The sequence below is a fragment of the Acromyrmex echinatior genome, chromosome 6 (genome assembly GCF_024713525.1).
Source record: "Acromyrmex echinatior isolate Ae372 chromosome 6, ASM2471352v2, whole genome shotgun sequence".
Taxonomy (NCBI): Eukaryota; Metazoa; Arthropoda; class Insecta; order Hymenoptera; family Formicidae; genus Acromyrmex; species Acromyrmex echinatior.
In genome coordinates, this window is record NC_141857.1 from 16,342,707 (window position 1) to 16,362,707 (window position 20,001).

Genomic DNA, 20,001 nt, shown 5'->3' on the forward strand with positions numbered 1-20,001 from the left:
ATATTTATTTTATTATTTTTCCTCTCAAAAGAAAAAACTTTGACCAGGGCACGTTTTGATTGATATGGGCCTGAGTAGGTCGATAATTCAGATCATTTCTATGGTTCAGCGACGCACTTTTCATGACAGCGCCGCTGTCGGAATATCGCGGAACTAAAATATTGCTCAGTTTCATGGCTACACGTCAATTTCACTCGTAATATACAAACGAAATTTTTATACACGCCTTTCTCTTATACTAAAACTCCTATCGCGTTTCTAAAAGCATAGGATTGTTCGTTTCGGTTTTCCGCAATTCGCCAGCTACTTTTTATGAACGTGCAAGATCTGAAACTCTTATATGGAATACATATTGTGATGTGTTGACTACAGAAGCCGATAACAAAACTGTAAGTCTTTAATTTTCTTTCGTTTTTCGTATTCAAATGTAGCTGGCGACTTGCGTTGTTGTCGATACTTTAATTGTGGAGAAGGATTTTTCAATCCATAAACTCAGTTACGAGAAAGGCGTTTTTAAAATTTAATGATAAAACAGGACACTCCAGCATCCCCTTAACACGTGTTAGATTTTTGTGGTTGAGGAATCGTATGAATGTGAAGAAGAGAGAATCAAGTTCTGAAGAGAATGTTGAGATAAACTAGAGCTTGATCTATATATCGACATGAGGGCGCTATTGTTTAGGGCTAAGGTTAGTTTTGGCGCGCGTATTCTGTCTATGTATTCTGTCTCTTCTCGCTCGTTATGTCTCACTAGCGAATGGCGCGTGTTATTCTGTATGGAAAATTGTGCTGATTACCAATAAATACGTAACATTAAAAAAATAATCGATTAATCGGGATTTGGAAACAATAATAGGTTTAAATGTATAAATGTAAATATATATGTCTTCGAAATCGCTGATTTAGCATTCAATGTAAAAAAATAAGAACTTTAGAATGGTGAATGTAATATACGAGGGCAAATCAATAAGTACCTGTGTTAGTAATGAAGACGAAAGCTTTTCACACAAATTTTTTTTATTTTTCAACGTAATCTCCTTTTAGGAGGATGCACTTTTCTCAACGCTTCTGTCATTTTTTTAACCCCTCAGAAAAATACGATTTGTCGAACTCTGCAAAATAGGCTTCTATTTCGGCGATGACCTCATTCACGTGAATTTCTTTCCACCGAGTCATTTTTTCAAATTTGGAAACAAGAAGAAGTCACAAGAGACTAAATCCGAAGAATATGGTGAATGCGGCAGCAATTCGTAGCGCAATTCGACCAATTTGGCTGTGGCAACTGCGGAGGAGTGAGCCGGTGCATTGTAAGCAATCGCGGCACTCATCGGGCCGACATTTCCCTTTTTCATTCCCAAGTTATTATGTAAAATATTGAATGAATCACGAAAAAATGCTGAAATTTTGTATGGCATCGTTTGAAATGGTGGTAATGCCAACTTGCATCAACAACGTCGCCTGTTTTGAAACACAGGTACTTATTGATTTGCCTACATAGCCGAACTAAAAAATAAAATCAAATTTGTGTTGAGAAAGACTACGAATAATAGAAAAACAATAAAAAGTATAATATTAATAAAAACTAAACAAAGGTATAAATATAAGAACTGTATAAACTACGTTTCGACTCCGGTTGGGTCATTATCAATGTTAAACATGTACTAAACAAATGCTAAAAACATATTTAAATTATTAACGGCTTAAAATTAGTAAGAAAAAATATATACTTCTGATAGATTGGTAGTTAGATCGTATCTTGCAACTATCACGTTGATATTAAGGCTCCTTTTTCAACAATGTCATTGCGCGTATATAGTGATAGTGATTATTCGCTTCTAACGTATTGTAATTGATTTATGAAAGAATTATATAAAGTCAAAGTCGATGAAAATAGTAATACAATCAATCTAATAATAAAGAAATAGATGTATGAAAGCAATTGAAATTTATCGATATAAAAATATAAATATATAAAAATATAAATTGTTAGTCAACCTTAGTAGATCCTTTTCAATTCTTTGATAGGTGTTAGTGTTAGAGAGAATTTCTTCCATTTTGTTGATGCTTTAATCAAAACAACTGTAACATTGCCCTTGTCAGCCCGTGTGAAAAGCAATTCACTATGATGTTTAACAAATTTGTTGGTAATATTTAACCAGATATACAATTACTTATTGCTTGAGCTAACAGAGGGAATCTCTAAGGAAAATTTTGAATGTTGAGAATGGAAACTGAATTATTTCTAGTAAACTCACACTGGTTCGTCTTTCTTCCTTTCTTTTGTCATTCTTTCTCGATTAATTATCATCTCCTCACTTGTACCTTTAATATTTTCTTCATTTCTCAATGCTGAATATTAAAGATGTTCCATCGCACTTTGTTTCTATCTACAATATATTTTTATACTCTGATTATATATTTTTTATTTTTGGATATTAGAACATGCTTTAAGAATTTCAAGGTAATTTTTCATTTATCATTTTGTTTATTACTTTATTTAATTATCTTCATATATTTGTTACGTTCTGCAGACGCTACGATTTTTTTCTTTTGTAAGAATCGGTTCCATGTCACTATTGATGGTATTTATGAGATTCGAATGCAATCCCTTAATAATAATTTGAAAGAATTAGAGGAACTAAGCAACTTCCGTGAAAACTCATAAATGTCAATCAACCAGGGAAAAATGTCAACAGGGCTGGAAGCGAGAAAATTATGAAATGCTATAATCAATAAATATATCTCTGTTACACAACAGTGAACACCTAAGCTGTTACCCGAGGCTGACCAACAATTCCATTTTAAGTAAAAAAAATAGGCGCTACCAAAGTCGTGCCAAAATCTTAAAATGCATGGGATAATCTTATCTAATGTTATCTAAAATCAGAAATTGATTTATGATAGAATTATATAAACTTGGGATTGACAACTGTTATTCTGCACGCAATAACTCTAAAAAGCTAGACACGCTAAACGACTGTTTACCTAGCTATATTTTTCCGCAATATAACAAAATTTTTCATCCATTCAGACCAATCTACCAACTATCTTAAGGAGAGCTGGAGCGACGGCAGAACTTAATCAAGGTCGATATTACAGGTTTTAATTTCCAATGTATAAGATGCTTACGCCCTCTGAGTTAATATGATCATGCATGAAATTCGATTGATTAATTATCGACAGTTTTATTCCGTTTCCTACATAACTATCTGAGCTCAGGGATGAAAACATGTACGAGTATTAGGCTCGATCCCAAACGTAATTTATTTTATTTCCAATTTCCAAAAAACTTTTCAATTTTAAAATTGAGAAAAAAATAAACTGGGATTAAAGTTAATCTTATATTTATGGAATTACATTTCGGACCTTAGAAATACAGTCGTATTATGTACGTATGCAATGTAGACCGCGTTCCAAAATACCACCAGTACTAAACATCTGTAATATACATAAAGTACAGATTTTTAACTAATAGTTATATCGATACGAAGCCGTAGTAGCACTTTTTTCTTACGTCTAATGCTATTTTAAGTTAAGATAATAATTATATATTATTTAATAATTATATATATTAAAATTATATATATTACAATAGGGTAATATATTATCAATAAATGAATACGACATTGCACATACATGATATAATCCCGTTTGCTTTGTCTAATAAAAAGAGATAGATACTTACAGTACATTACTAATATGTCGACTCATATATCCAATATAGACAATTGTATATATATATATATATATACTATGTGAACACGCACGCACGCACACACACACACACACACACACACACACACACACACACACACACACACACACACACACACACACACACCCACACACACACACACACACACACACACACACACACACACACACACACACATTATATAAACAGATAAAAGTTACTCATGTTGAGATAATCATGCAGATATTATCTATTTATACCCAATATTAGAATTTTATGTACAATTGTGTAATTTTATGTAATTTTATGTATAATATATATTGTATAATGTATTCACATCACATAAACATAACATTTATAATTCTAACATTGTGTAACATACGAGGACAAGTCAATAAGTTTTTAGAAAAACATAGTAAAATACATTTTTTTTTATCGATTCATTTTTAATTCTCAATATAGTCTCCTTTCAGCTCAATATACTTGATCCAATGATTCTCTAACTTTTTCAAGCCGTCCGAATAATATGATTTGTCCAACCCTTCAAAATAAGCCTCTGTTTCGGTGATGAGCTGCTTTCTGGTAGTGAATCTCTTTCCTCCGAACCATTTCTTCAGGTTTGGAAACAGGAAATAGTCGTAGGAGGCTAAATCTGGCGAATATGCTGGATGAAAAAGCAATTCGTAGGAATTCGTTGAATTTGGCAATAAGGCACGTGAAACCGTGCATTGTCTTGATGGAAGAGCACTTCCTTCTTCGCCAAATGGGAACGTTTCTTCTTTAAAATGTTGTTGAAAAGTGAACATAGAGAATATCTGCATGAATATCTCAGCATGAGTAATTTTTAATAATGTATGTTTATTGTGTGTTGTATTATAATACACGTACAATTTAACATATTACACGTATAAATATATTATGATATTGGGCTTGCTTAGCGCCAAGACACTATCGTCTCCAGATCATATGTCTATATTTGAGCATAGATAACTTCTATCTCTCTTTTTGATAGACATAGTAAAAAATGGAGTAACTACATATATATAAACATACGTATATATGCATGTATATGCAACATGTGTCCATATATTGATAATAATACATGTTACATCTTGACCTAAAATGACATTGATCATAGGAAAAAATGATACTACGACTGTGTACCGATATAGAATGCGAGTACTGAAAATATGTAATATATGTAACTATAAATTTTTAGTATTGACAGTGTACATTGACAGTGACACATGGTAAAAACATTTTTCCTTTCGTACAATATCATTTTAGGTCAGGATGTAACATGTATTAAGGGGATGTTGGAGTGTCCTGTTTTATCATTAAATTTAAAAAACACCTTTCTCATAACTGTGTTTATGGACTGAAAAATCCTTCTCCACAATTAAAGTATCGACAACAACGCAAATCGCCAGCTACATTTGAATACGAAAAACGAAAGAAAATTAAAGACTTACAGTTTTGTTATCGGCTTCTGTAGTCAACACATCACAATATGTGTTGCATATAAGAGTTTCAGATCTTGCACGTTCATGAAAAGTAGCTGGCGAATTGCGGAAAACCTAAACGAACAATCCCATGCTTTTAGAAACGCGGTAGGAGTTTTAATATAAGAGAAAGGTGCATCCGAAAATTTCGTTTGTATATTACGAGTGAAATTGATGTGAAGCCATGAAACTGAGCAGTAGTAGTACTTTAGTTCCGCGATATTCCGACAGCGGCACTGTCATGAAAAGTGCGTCGCTGAACCATAGAAATGATCTGAATTATCGTACTACTCAGGCCCATATCAATAAACGTGCCCTGGTCAAAGTTTTTTCTTTTGAAAAATAATAAAATAAATATGATATTAGTTATTTCAATTTTGTTGAAATCATTTCTTCCTAAACAAGAAACATATTATATTATTTACATATGAATACAAATGAAGATAATTATTTTAATTACACTGTTCTGTCTTTTACATAGATTTTATTTAGTAAATTATTGATGCATATATATAAAATAACACACACACATATATATATATATATATATATGTATATGTGTGTGTGTGTGTGTGTGTGTGTGTGTGTATGTATGCACGCATACATATGCACACGCGCGCGCGCGCGTAGTCTTCTGTGATGTCTTCTTTATTCACATGTTGAATAAAGAAGACATCACGGAATTATTAAAGTTGAGTCATTCCAGTTTAAAATTACGCATCTCGTTCTGTATCGACTCTTATTAGTCTTAAATTGATATTATCAGTATTCTATATTAAAAGATATTACATTTTGTGGCATATAAGCGTGGTCAGTAGCTCTTTGAAAGAAAACCGAATGTATCAATATAATGTATTATATAAAAATAATAAAGAAAATATTTTAAAAGTACATAATATTTAGTAAAATGTATATACTTATTAATATGATGTTCAATCACTATTATTAAGAAAATAACAATTATGTAAGAAGGAAAATATTTTTATGATAATTTTCATGCTAAAATATTGCCATAATAATTTTCATGTTGGAAGGTATGATAGCAGCATGTTTCTTATACTGTGACGCTCCTGAGATACACGTCCGCGCGCGATCCAGCGGTTCAGCCGTCGACTGTTGAGCGGTTGTAAAGGAAAAATAGGCAGCACTTCAGAAATTGGCTCGAAATGTGTAACTGAGCATACTGAAGTACACATATAATTTCTATAATTTTATAAAAATATATTTGGAGTATGTTCATTAATAACGTTATTTGTTTAAAAAAAAAATTAAGAAAGAAAGGAAAAAGCAGGATTGAACATAGGATCCTCAACATTCTGATCTCGCACCTAACGCCCGAGACCACGTTGAGTTTTCGCAGACCGCCTCTATGAACGTGGTACATAAATTACACGGAAAATCGTAAACTATATCTCGTTAACTATCACGTTTTGAAATCATTTTTGCTATTATATATTAATGAGAAAGGTATATGATTAACTCTTTCACTAATATCGTGTGAGACTTGTGGTAAAGAAATCGGGCCAAACATAAGTATCATTGATAAGAGCCGTGGTATGTCTATCGGGCCAAACATAAACAATATGTTCCAGGCTGTTAATTATGGCACGCGCCATCGTAACTTAAATCGTAGGGCAAAGGATTAATATAATTTAATAAAAATTATGTATTGTCTAGAATGTCTCTTTCCTCCTTATGATACACGCCAAGCGGCCGAGATCGTCGAGAAAATATTTTCAGTCGCTAGAAACAAGCGACCACAGAGAGAAGGACAGAGACAGACTCATTGTTTTGCTAGACGAGCCCAGTTCGGCGTGTCTGCGCGGAGACACCGATTACAATCAGAGCTTCTATCCGTTTTTGTTTTTTCTTTGTCTCTCTATCGAAATAACAGAAATTGAAAGAATTTTAAATGACGAACACGGTTGCCAGTTCTCCGTTTTTTTTTTTGACAGACTTTGGTTTCTTGGACTAATATTCAATACTCCAACAGATGTGAAAATCTCTAATTTTTGTCGTCTGCTGGAGTATTAAATATTAGTCCAAGCAACCGAAGTCTAGCAAAAAAAAACGGAGAGCTGGCAACCGTGTTTGTGAATTAAAATTCTTTCATTTTCTTTTTATTAAATTATATTAATCATATATCTTTCTCATTAACGTAGCAAAAATGCAAATGCAAAAATGATTTCAAAACATAAACATTGATGAGATATACAATAGTTTAAGACTTTCCGTGTGCTATATGTACCGTGTTCGTCGAGGTGATCCGCAAGAACTCAGCGTGGTCTCGGGCGTTAGGTGCAAGATCAGAATATTGAAGATCTTATGTTCAATCCTGCTTTTTCCTTTTTTCATAATTTTTTTTTTAATAAATAGCATTATTAATAAACCTATTATTATATTATATTACTCCAAATATATAATACTTTTTATAAAATTACAGAAATTATATACGTGTACTTCAATGTGCTCGAAATTAATTGCGCATTTCGGGCCGATTTCTGAAATACTGCCTACTTTGCCTTCACAACCGCTTGATGCTTGACGGCCGAACCGCTCACGCGCGGACGTGCATCTCAAGAACGTCACAGTATAAGGAACAGTATGCTGCGACCATACCTTCCAAAAAAAAAAAAAAAAAAAAATGTCATGAAAATAAAATAAAATAAAATAAAATATTTTCCTTTCTACATAATATTATATTTTCTTAATAATGGTGATTGAACATCATAATAACTTAATGCATTTTACTGAATGTAATGTATTTTTAAAATATTACTTTATTATTTTTATGATACATTCAGTTTCAAAGGGCTACTAATCACATTTTTGTGCCACAGAATGTAATATAGAATTTTAGTTTATCGCGTCATATATCTGGTCATCTATTTGTATTTTTTTTTTTAGTGGAATAAACCTGGAGAATGCATTTAAATGATATATCAATAATAGAACTTCAAAAATAATAGAAAGTTTTTACAATAACGTAGATTTAGATACGGTGAACGCTTTTTCTTAATTAGTCATTAAGTAGAAGATAATGTGACCATGATATCGATTATGTATCTTTTTTCTTAGAGTGAAAAATAAAAATTTTTTTTATGTATGTGTTATATATATATATATATATGCATACATATATCGTTTTGCGTGACGCTGTATGTGTCAGAAAACAACGGCGTTATACGAGTCAATCACGAGCTGTAACCAGTACGACCCGCAGTATCGTTCACAGTATCGTTGCCGCGCAACAGAACTGTCAATTCAGTGTAGTGTAGTAGTATTTTACACACAACCATATATATGTATGTGTATGTGTGTGTGTGTGTGTGTGTGTGTGTGTGTGTGTGTGTGTGTGTGTGTGTGTGTGTGTGTGTGTATTTATATAGTGTTTTGTGTCCACAAAATAGAAAAAAATGTAGTAGTAGAATATTGTCTGCCTTTGGTAAGAGAAGGTTATGGGTGCTTTCTAACAAGCGACTCAGTACAATATAGTATCTCATTCTTGTATTGGCGAACAAGATTGTAATGATGCACTGTGTCACACTGTGTCTCTTGTTGGAAGGCACTCTAGAAGGTCAAAATTGCTTATTGTGATGTGTGTTTCTTGTTGGAAGGCACCCTATAAAGCCAGCATGGAAAAGGTTATCATCTTTATGTCATTCGTGAAAATATCACTTTTATTTATCATACAAGTTGATGTAGTTATAACAATAATTTGCGCTTTGTTTAATTAGATCCAATGTCAGAGGCGTTCATCGTGGGCTGACTATTTTTAATTTTCTGTCAGAGGCGTTAATCGTGCTTTGGCTAGTTATAGACAAATGTCAGAGGCGTTCATCGTGGGCTGACTATTTTTAATTTGTTGGCAGAGGAATTCGATTATCAAATTTGGTTAAATACAATTACAAAATCAATTTGTAGAATTTTGCGTATATTTTGCGTATCTGTATTTAAAGAAATATGAATAGATGCATTGTCATGATGGAATCAAAAGCTGATTGCTTGACATGATCGAAACAAAGAAACTAATGAAGAAAAAAAAACTGAATATCAGTAAACAGCTTCTTTGAAACCTTATAACTTTTATCTGAAACGTGTTTTCTAAAAACGTTATGTAATGGCCTTATAGCACAAGAATGGCCGTAATTCAATCGTAGAATGTGAATCATAGTCATAGGTCAACGCATTATATTTTGGCGTACTATGCAGATGCAAGTACAATTCACATTCCTTTACGATTATAATTATAGTCACTTTTATATTCAACTCCTAAATCCGGAGTCTTTTTTCAACCTATATAATATATATGTTATACATATATATATATATATATATATATATATATATGCTATACATATATATAACATACATTACACGAACAATAGTCACATGCATAATTTTCGTACGATGCTGTACGTTTATGAAATGTATATAAGTATATCATATTTAAAGTGTTTTAGCAAATGTATACACTTATAGGTCACGTTAACTAACAGCAAGTTACAATAAGTATATTTTTACTAAATACACTCTGACTGTGACTTAGACATATCTTCGGATGTAACCATGTATTTGAAATACATGTATACACGTGTAATGTAATAGCACTTTTTTCTTTATTCCCAATGTCACTTTAACTTAGGATGTAACATATATTGTCAGTACGTAAATACATTGCACATACATATGTAGCTATTCCATCTCTTTTTATTATGTTTAATGGGCTTTTTACAATTATAAGTCATAAATCAGCCATAAATAAGAAGTCAGACGCTAAAAATTGGCTGTGATTGATCAATTTTTAGCTTCTGACTTCTGATTTGTAACTAATGGCTTATTGTAAAAGGCCCATAAAAGAGAGAAGAAGTTACTCATATTTAGCTTTTCATGCAGATATAATATAAACATTAATGAATATTAGAATTATGTTTTATGTGCATTATGTTGTACACACATTACATAAAATATATTTCTAATTCATATTCACATACGTGTATAGCTACTTTATCTCTTTTTGTTACGTGTAACAAAAAGGTGTACTGATGTCCTCTTTTTTCTATTCAATAAAAGAGATATATTTTTTTATGGTCAAATATACAGATATTAGTGATACATACTTTTATATTTTCAATACCAGAATATACATACAACTAACATAAATCAAAGCTAACGACAATCAAACACAGATGATCAGACGTAACATCTTAAAAAAAATAATCAAATTACAAATTCTCTGATAAATCCTCATTTTATGTGTACGTATATATGCATTATATATATATTAGGTGTTGGAATTAATTCGTAGCGTTTTTAATGAAAGAATGTTATTTATTTCACATGAGCATTAAAAAATACATTAATGAAAGTACTTCCCATCACTTGTAAAACGCTACGAATTAATTCCAACACCTAATATATATATATTTATATATATATATATATATATTATATATGTATACAATTTTAATATTGCATATTCAAACATAAGGAATGTATAAATAGCTTAACATTGGTAACTTTTATCTGCAATATGTGTATGTATATTCACACATTATAGTATACATATATGCAATATTGTATATATGTGTATTATATTGCCTAGATGTGTATTATATTTACATACACCACTAATATTTTAACATGATTAACTTCTACATCTTTTCATTAAACATAGCAAAATATGGTATAGCTACGTATATTATATGTGTAATATATTCATGTATAGCTAATACATATCACATCCTGACCTAAAATGACATTGTACAATAGTAAAAATGCTATTAGGGCCATGTGTCAATACACTGTCAATACTGAAAATCTATTATTACGTATAATTACGTATTTTCAGTACTCGCAGTTAATATCGATACACAGTCGTAGTATCACTTTTTCATATGATTAATATCATTTTAGGATTTAGTCAAGATATAACATATATTATTGTCAATATATAGACACGTGTTTCATATATGTATGTATATATATATATATATATATATATATATATATATACGGATATTCATGAAAAAGAATTACATTATGTATGTGTAATGTCGTATTCATTTATTGATACTATATTATTATTACCTAAAATGGCATTGGACGTAAGGAAAAAGTGCTACTACGGCTTCGTATCGATATAACTATTAAAGTTAAAAATCTGTACTTTATGTATATTACAGATTTTTAATACTGGTGATATATATTGGAACACGGCCTACACTGTGTGTACATAATATAACTGTAAAGTCTAACCTTTCTAAGGTCCGATTCTACAAATATAAGATTAACTTCAATTACGGTTTATTTTTTTCTCAATTTTAAAATTGGAAAATTTTCCAAAATAAATTTTACATTTATGGAAACCGATCCTAATACACGTCCCTGCTAAGATGGTAATGTAGGAAATGGAATAAAAATATCGATAATTAATCGATCCTGCATGATCATATTACTCAGAGGACGTAAGCATCTTATACATTGGAAATAAAAATCTGTAATATCGACCTTGATTAACTTCAGCCTTCGCTCCAGCATCCCCTTAACAATATATAGATATATTACACATATAATATATGCAATTTTTACTACAATTTTTCTACGTTTAATAAAAAGATGCAGAAGTTACTCATGCTAAAATATACAAATATTAATGGTGTATGTACTTAAATATAATACACATATAGACAATATTAATATTGCACGTACTCGTATGTATTCTATAATGTGTGAATATACACATGTTACAGATATGTGTAGAAGTTATTTATGCTAAGCTATTTATGCATTCCCTATGTTTAAATATGCAATATTAAAATTATGTATGTATACATATAAAATATAATGTCTATATATGTACACATAAAATTTAATTGCAATATTTTGTATAAATAAACATAGGGAATATCTGCATGAATTATTTCTAGCTCTAATTTGTATAGATATTCACACATCATAACACACACACTGCAATATTGTAATATTGAGAAAAACAATTATTATATAGGGGACTTTAAATCTATAAAATATACGTATCACTAACATAAATCAAGACTAATAAGGCAATATAGATATACAACGAAAAACTCACATATCCAAAAAGATTGTGTCACTCACAAATTGCCGAAGATGAAGTGATGTAAAATTTTAGTAGATAGATTTGTATAAATGTAATTTTATGATCAATTATGTATCAAAGCTTCTTGACACGCTCTCTATCTACTAAAATTTTACATCACTTCATCTCTGGCAATTTGTGAGTGATAATCTTTTCATATTTGTGAGCTTTTCGTAACATATCTATATTGTTGAAGAGGACTCCAAAGTGATTTGAAATGTACAAAGTAAAGAAGATATCATTTATCAGAGGATTTGTAATTTGATTTTTTTTTTAAGATGTTACATCTAATCATCTGCGTTTGACTCTCATTAGCTTTGATTTATGTTAGTTGTATGTATATTCTGATATTGAAAATATAAAAGCATATATCACTAATATTTGTATATTCTGATATTAAAAATATAAAAGCATATATCACTAATATCTGTATATTCTGATATTGAAAATATAAAAACATATATTACTAATATCTATACATTTGACCATAAAAAACATATCTCTTTTTATTAAGCGTAGAAAAAGGAGGAAAAGTAGATCTTGGACGTAGGGAAAAATACTATTACGTATACTGCTATATACTGCCAGTACCGAAAATCTAATATATAATACATAACTAAATAAATTATGGATTTTATTACTAACGGTGTACTAATGTAATAGCTATTAGCCATTTACTAAAACATTTTGAATATGATATACTTATATACATTTCATAAACATACAGCATCGTATGAAAATTATGCATACGACTATTAAGCGTGTAATGTATATTTTATATATATGTATAGCGCATATATATATATATATATATATATATATATATATATAAAGTAATAATACAAAGGTATTATATAGGATATAAGTCCAAAAATACCTCGGATTTATGAACTGAATATACAGAAAACGCGAAGGAATGTGAATTGTGCTTGTACCGGCATGCACAATACGCCAAAATATAGTGCGACCTATGACTATGGTTCACGTTCTACGATTCAATTACGATCATCCTTGTGCTAAAGTCCTTACATAATGTTTTTTGGAAAAAACGCTTCAGACAAAAATTGTAAGGTTTCAAAGAAACTATTTACTGATATTCAGTTTGACCTTGGATGGCGTCTGCAGATCAAGGTCACATCCATGTTTTTTTAATGAAACAGTTATTTTTATTGTAGATTCTAATACAGTTATTATTATTGATATGTTGACTTATACGAGGATATAAGTTCGGAAAGTTCTCTAATACAAAAATGATTCCACAAATATCAAACTGCTATAATTTTAGAAAAGTTTAATCCTTCTCAGGATTATTGTTAAAATTTCAGACAGATGTGTTTATTAGTTTCTTTGTTTCGGTCGTATCAAGCAAGTTTTTTATTTATCATGACAATGCATCCATTTACATTTCTTCAATTGCAGACGCAAAATTCTACAAATTGGTTTCTCAATATTTCATCAGATTTGATAATCGAAATGCCTCTGCAGTAAATTAAAAATAATCAACCCATGATGAACGCCTCTGACATTTATTTATAACTAGCACGATTTACAGCTGTGGCATTTTGTTATAGTTCGCCAGCCAACAATTAACGCCTCTGGCAGTAAATTAAAAATAGTCAGCCCACGATGAACGCCTCTGATATTGGATTATGATTAGGCAAAGCATCATTTATTGTTATAACATTTAATCATATCACATCGTATGATAAATAAAAGTGATATTTTCACGAATGATATAAAGATACTAACCTTTCTCATTCTGGCTTTATGGGGTGCTTTCTAAAAGGAAACACATATGACAGTAACCTTTTAACTAATTTTGGTTTTATAGGATGCCTTCTAACAAGAGACACAATATGACACAGTGTGACACGTTGCATCATTACAGTCTTGTCGCCAATGTACATGGATGAGATAATCACTGCATTGTACTGAGTCGCTCTTGTTAGGAAGCACCCACTAACCTTCTCTTACCAGAGGCAATTTTCTGCTACTATATTTTTTCCATTGTAGATACAAAACATTACACACACGCACGCACGCACGCACGCACGTCCGCCCGCACGCACGCACGCACGCACGCACGCACGCACGCACGCACGCACGCACGCACGCACGCACGCACGCACGCACGCACGCACGCACGCACGCACGCACGCACGCACGCACGCACGCACGCACGCACGCACGCACGCACGCACGCATATATATATATATATATATATATATATATGGATGTGTATAGAACACTACACTGAATTGACAATAATAATACTGTTGCGCGGCAACGATACTGTGAACGCGGGTCATATTGGTTACAGCTGATTGACTCGTATAACACCGTTGTTTTCTATGCCCCAGCGTCACGCAAAATGGTATATGTGTGCATGTATGTACATATTCACACATACGTATAAAAAATTTTCACGTTTTCACCCAAAGAAAAAAATACATAAATGATATCATGGTCACGTTATCTTCTTCTTAGAGACTAATTAAGAAAAGGCGTTCACCATATCTAGATCCACATTATTGGAAAAACTTTCTATTATCTTTGAAGTTTTATTATTGTTTAAGTACATTCTCCAGGTTTATTGCACTAAAAAAAAATACAAACAGATGTATGATGCAGTGAAGTAAAATTCTTTATTACATTCTATGATATAAAAGCATGATCAGTAGTTCTTTAAAAGAAACCGAATGTATCATAACAATAATAAAGTAAAAATTTTTAAAATACATTGTATTCAGTAATGCATTTTGTTTGAGATCGTTAATTCGGGAAAAGCAAGAATTCTTTCAATCGACCGACAGTAATTGTCATTGAACGCACGCATAAAGTGAGCTCGTGATTTCATCTCGAGCATGATCTTAATCCTCGTTAAAATCATCGATTTGGCATTCTTTGTTCTTTTAAACCAATTCAGTACACGCAAACAAGCTCCGGCAACGGACAATCGAAAGTTCTAGAACAATTCAATTGTCGCACGCGAGCGCCGCGCTCCGACGAATACGTCACGCGCTGTCATCAATCCCACGTACGGATTTTCTGTCGTGCATGACTGTTACGTTGAACGTCGTTAGAAAAGAATCCAAAGCGCCAATCAATTTTGTACAACTAATGCCACGTAATAATTACGATTGTGGCAAAATTTTATTGGATTTCTCCCAAGAAGAAAGCCCAGGCCGAAAGCAATAAATGCTTCGATCTCGCCGTCCTCTTTCTTAGAGTTTTAGACTTCTTAGAGTTCTTAGAGTCATAGTCTCGCTACTATATCGTTTCGTAAAACCGCCGTGCCAACCGCTTAAGTGAAAACCGCTATAAACCGAATCTTTTCGAGAAGTGCCGAGAAAATCGCCGAGATTTTCCATCACCGCGATTTCAAATACAATTTGGAAAAGGTGACCGCATTGAATATTCTGTTAATCTAATATTTAATTAATTATATTTTCTGAATTTGTAACTGTGCATATTAAAGAAAATTCTTTTGTTAAATTACAAAGAAACGGAGTTCTCTTTACTGTCGTGTATCATATCAATCGTGTGCCGTTCTCTCACTCGAATCTTTCCGCGCGGTGCATTCCCGCACACATTTATTTATTAATATGACGTTCAATCACCACATTATTAAGAAAATAACAATTATGTAGGAAGAAAAATATTTTCACGATAATTTGCTGGAAGATATGATCGCAGCATGTTTTTTTATACTGCGATGCTCTTGAGATGCTTGTTCGCGCGCGATCCAGCAATTCGGCCGTCAAACGTTGAGCGGTCGTGAAAAGTAGGCAGCACTTTAGAAATCGGCCCGAAATGTGCAACTAATTCCGAGCACACTGAAGTATACGTATAATTTCTATAATTTTATAAAAAATATATTTGTACTAATATGTTTATTAATAACATTATTTATTAAAAAAAAAAATTACGAAAAAAAAAGCAGGATCGAGCATAGAATCTTCAACATTCTGATCTCCCACCTAATGCCCGAGACTACGCTGAGTTCTTGCGGATCACTTCTACGAAACGCGGTAGATAAAGCACACGGAAAATCGTAAACCATATCTCGTCAACTATCACGTTTTGAAATCATTTTTGCTATACGTTAATGAGAAAGATATATGATTAATATAATAAGAGGAAAATGAAAGAATTTTAAATCACAAACACGATAGCCAGTTCATTTTTTTTGCTAGAGACTTTGGTTTTTTAGACTAATATTCGATACTTCAGCAGACGTGAAGAATTTATAAATATTGAAGATTTTTACGTCTGCTGGAGTCGAATATTAGTCCAAGACTAATCGAAGTCTGGCAAAAAAAAAAGCGGAGAACTGGCATCCGTGTTCGTGATATAAAATTCTTTTATTTTCCGTCTCAATAGAGCGAGACAAAGAAAAAATAAAAAGCAATAGAAACTCCGATTGTAATCGGTGAGGCTCTGCACGCCGAGTTGGGCTCGTCGATCGAAACAGCGAGTCTGTCCCTTAGAGTCTCTCCTTCTCTCTGTGGTCGCTTATTTCTAGTGACCAAAAATACTTTCTCGGCGATCTCGCTTGGCATGTATCATAAGGGGGAAAAAGACATTCTAGATAACACATAACTTTTATTAAATTATATTAATCTCTTATCTTATGATAAGTTCCGATGGCGCGTGTCATAATCAATAGCCTAGAACGTGTTGTTTACATTTGGCCTGATAGACGTACCACGGCTCTCATCCATGATACTCATGTTTGGCCCGATTTCCTTACCATGATTTCCTTCTCACACGATATTGTAAGCGAAAGTTAATCATATACCTTTTTTCATTAACGTATAATAGCAGAAATGATTCCAAAACGTGATAGTTGAGATCGATGAGATATAGTTTACGATTTTTCGTGTGCTTTATGTATCGCGTTCGTAGAGATGATCCGCAAGAACTCAGCGTGGTCTTGGGCGGTAGGTGTGAGATCAGAATGTTGAAGATTTATGCTCGATCCTCAATTTTTCTTCTTTTCATAATTTTTTTTTTAATAAATAATATTATTAATGAATATATTACTTCAGATATATTTTTATATAATTACATTATACGTATATTTTTTAATTTTAAATCAACAACTAAATCAACAAATCACTTGAAAGGATCTGAAGACACGGTAGTGTCTCGGCGCTAAAGTCTGTTCTTCTTGCTTTTTTGCTTCTTATCCCATTTTTCGTTTTCTGTTGCTCGAGATAAACGTTAACTAACTTCAGAAGAAACAGAAAACGCATCAAGAAATATAATTGTTGATAAAACGATCACAAAGAGGAAAAAAGCAAAAGGTAAAAAGCAAGAAACAGGAAACAAAGAGCACATTGTAGAACAACCATAATACATGGCGCGATACATTACCGTACTCCTTTACGCGAGCCATCGAGTTGCGTACCGAATCACATCAATAGGCAAATAAAAATTATTTCTATATTACACAACATGTAAGGACTTTTCATTTTGGGAACTATAAGATTATATTGACATTATCCTTATAATTTTATTAATTATCTCACTTTTACGATTTTCCGTGCGCTTTATGTACTGCATTCGTAGATGTGATCAAGAACTCAATGTTGTCTTGGGCGTTAGGTGCGAGATCAGAATATTGAAGATCCTATTTGATCATGTTTTTTCCTTTTTTTCATAATTTCTTTTTTAATAAATAACATTATTAATAAACATATTACTCCATATTTTTATAAAATTATAGAAATTGTATGTGTACGTCAGTATGCTCGGAATTAGTTGCACATTTCGGGCCAATTTCTGAAGTGCTGCTTACTTTTCCCTCACAACTACTCAACGGCTGAACCGATGGATCGCGCGCGGACATGCGTCATAGTATAAGAAACCATACTTCCAGCAAATTATCATGAAAATATTTTCCTTCCTATATGTTATTTTCTTAATAATGGTTTGAACATCTTATTAATAAATAAATACATTTTACTGAATGTAATGTACTTTTAAAATATTACTTTATTATTTTTATGATACATTCAGTTTTCTTTCAAAGAGCTACTGACCACGCTTATATGCTACAGAATGTATAATATTTTTAATATAGAATAACAATACTAATTTAAGGCTAATAAGAGTCGATACAAGACGAGGTGCGTAATTTTAATGTGGAATGGTGACTTAACTCTAATAACTCCGTGATGTCTTCTTTATTCAACATGTGAATAAAGAAAACATGTTGAACTCGTTCTGTATTGACTCTTATTAGCTTAAATTAGTATTGTTATAATATTATTTTAAGTAATGAGAGTCTGATTAATATTTTCAATTTTATTATTTTAGAATTTTACTTTACCGCGTCATATATTTGATCATCAGTTTGTATTATTTTTTAGTGGAATAAATCTGGAAAATGCACTTAAAAGACACATTAATAATAGAGCTGCTAAAGATAATAAAATTTTTTCAATAACGTGGATCTAGATACGATGAACGCTAAAATCATGTTATCCTTTTCTTACAAATAGTCACTAAAGATTATTAAATAATCGTTAAGAAGAAGGTAACGTGACCATGGTATCGATGATGTATCTTTTTCCTTTGGCGAAAACGTGAAAAGTAAAAATTTTTTGTACGTATGTGTGTACATATACATGCATACATATATAACATTTTTCACTTTTCACGTTTTCGCTCTAGAGAAAAAGTTACTTGATCGATCACCGTTTCTAGATAAACGGTATTGCAAAAACTCCCTAATATCGAAAGTTATTGTTCATTATAATTATCGTATTGTATTATTGTCAATTATATTGTAAAATGTATTGTATATATATATATATATATATATATATATAATATATATATATATATATATAGAAGAAAGTTTGATTTAATAAAGAAAATTATAATTATATTGGAAGGAAAGTAAAGGATTGATAATTTGCTAGAAGATATTGTCGCAGCATATTTCTTATAGTGCATGTATCCTGAGATATATGTCCGCGCGCGGCTCAGCCGTCGAGCGTTGAGCGATAATAGGCGGCGGGAGAAAAGAAGGCGATGCTTCAAAAGTCGATTCAAAATGTGCAACTATTTCCGAGCACCAGAAAATTTAACAACGTGTATATCAACTGTTGTCACCGATTACAATTGGAGCTTCTATCCTTTTTTGTTTTTTCTCTGTCTCACTCTGTCGTATCTCTGTTTCGATAATTCATTCTGTAATTCAAGTTCTATGTTCCGGTTTACCATTATTGCCGATGCAAGATTGCACAACTCCTTTTCTAAGCAACGATTCTATTTTAATATATATTTTTTTATATTGTATATAGAAAAATATGTTATTATTATGGCGTTTCCAACTGATAATATATTGTTGGTTTACATAATAATTTAATCTATTTCTATATTTCGCGCGGACGATAATGAGAGAAATGACGCATCCTACTAAGTGTTGTTTGACATCCGAATAAAAAATGTGCTGCATATAACAATTTCTGACTTGATACGTTTGAAATAAATAGCTGGCACCCTACAGAAAACCTCAAAGAACAATACTATGCTTGTAGAAATAATTTAAGGGCTTTAGTATAAGAGAACGGAATCTACGAAAATTTCATTTGTATGTGTTACGAGTGAAATTGCTGCTCAACGCTTCGGCATCCGAACAGAGTCGAAAATAATGTAATATATGTGAATA

General features: G+C 31.8%; 1 protein-coding gene and 1 long non-coding RNA gene across 8 annotated transcripts in view; one reads left to right on the forward strand and one right to left on the reverse strand.

Moving 5' to 3' along the window:
* CCHa1 (neuropeptide CCHamide 1) overlaps positions 1-20,001 on the reverse strand; it is a 260,158-nt gene that overhangs the window by 100,374 nt on the left and 139,783 nt on the right. The gene's annotated exons all lie outside the window — the stretch shown is intronic.
* On the forward strand, positions 2,319-9,453 carry LOC147909599 (uncharacterized). The gene is made up of 2 exons (XR_015545544.1): positions 2,319-8,840; positions 8,934-9,453. It is a non-coding gene; the product is annotated as an uncharacterized LOC147909599 (long non-coding RNA).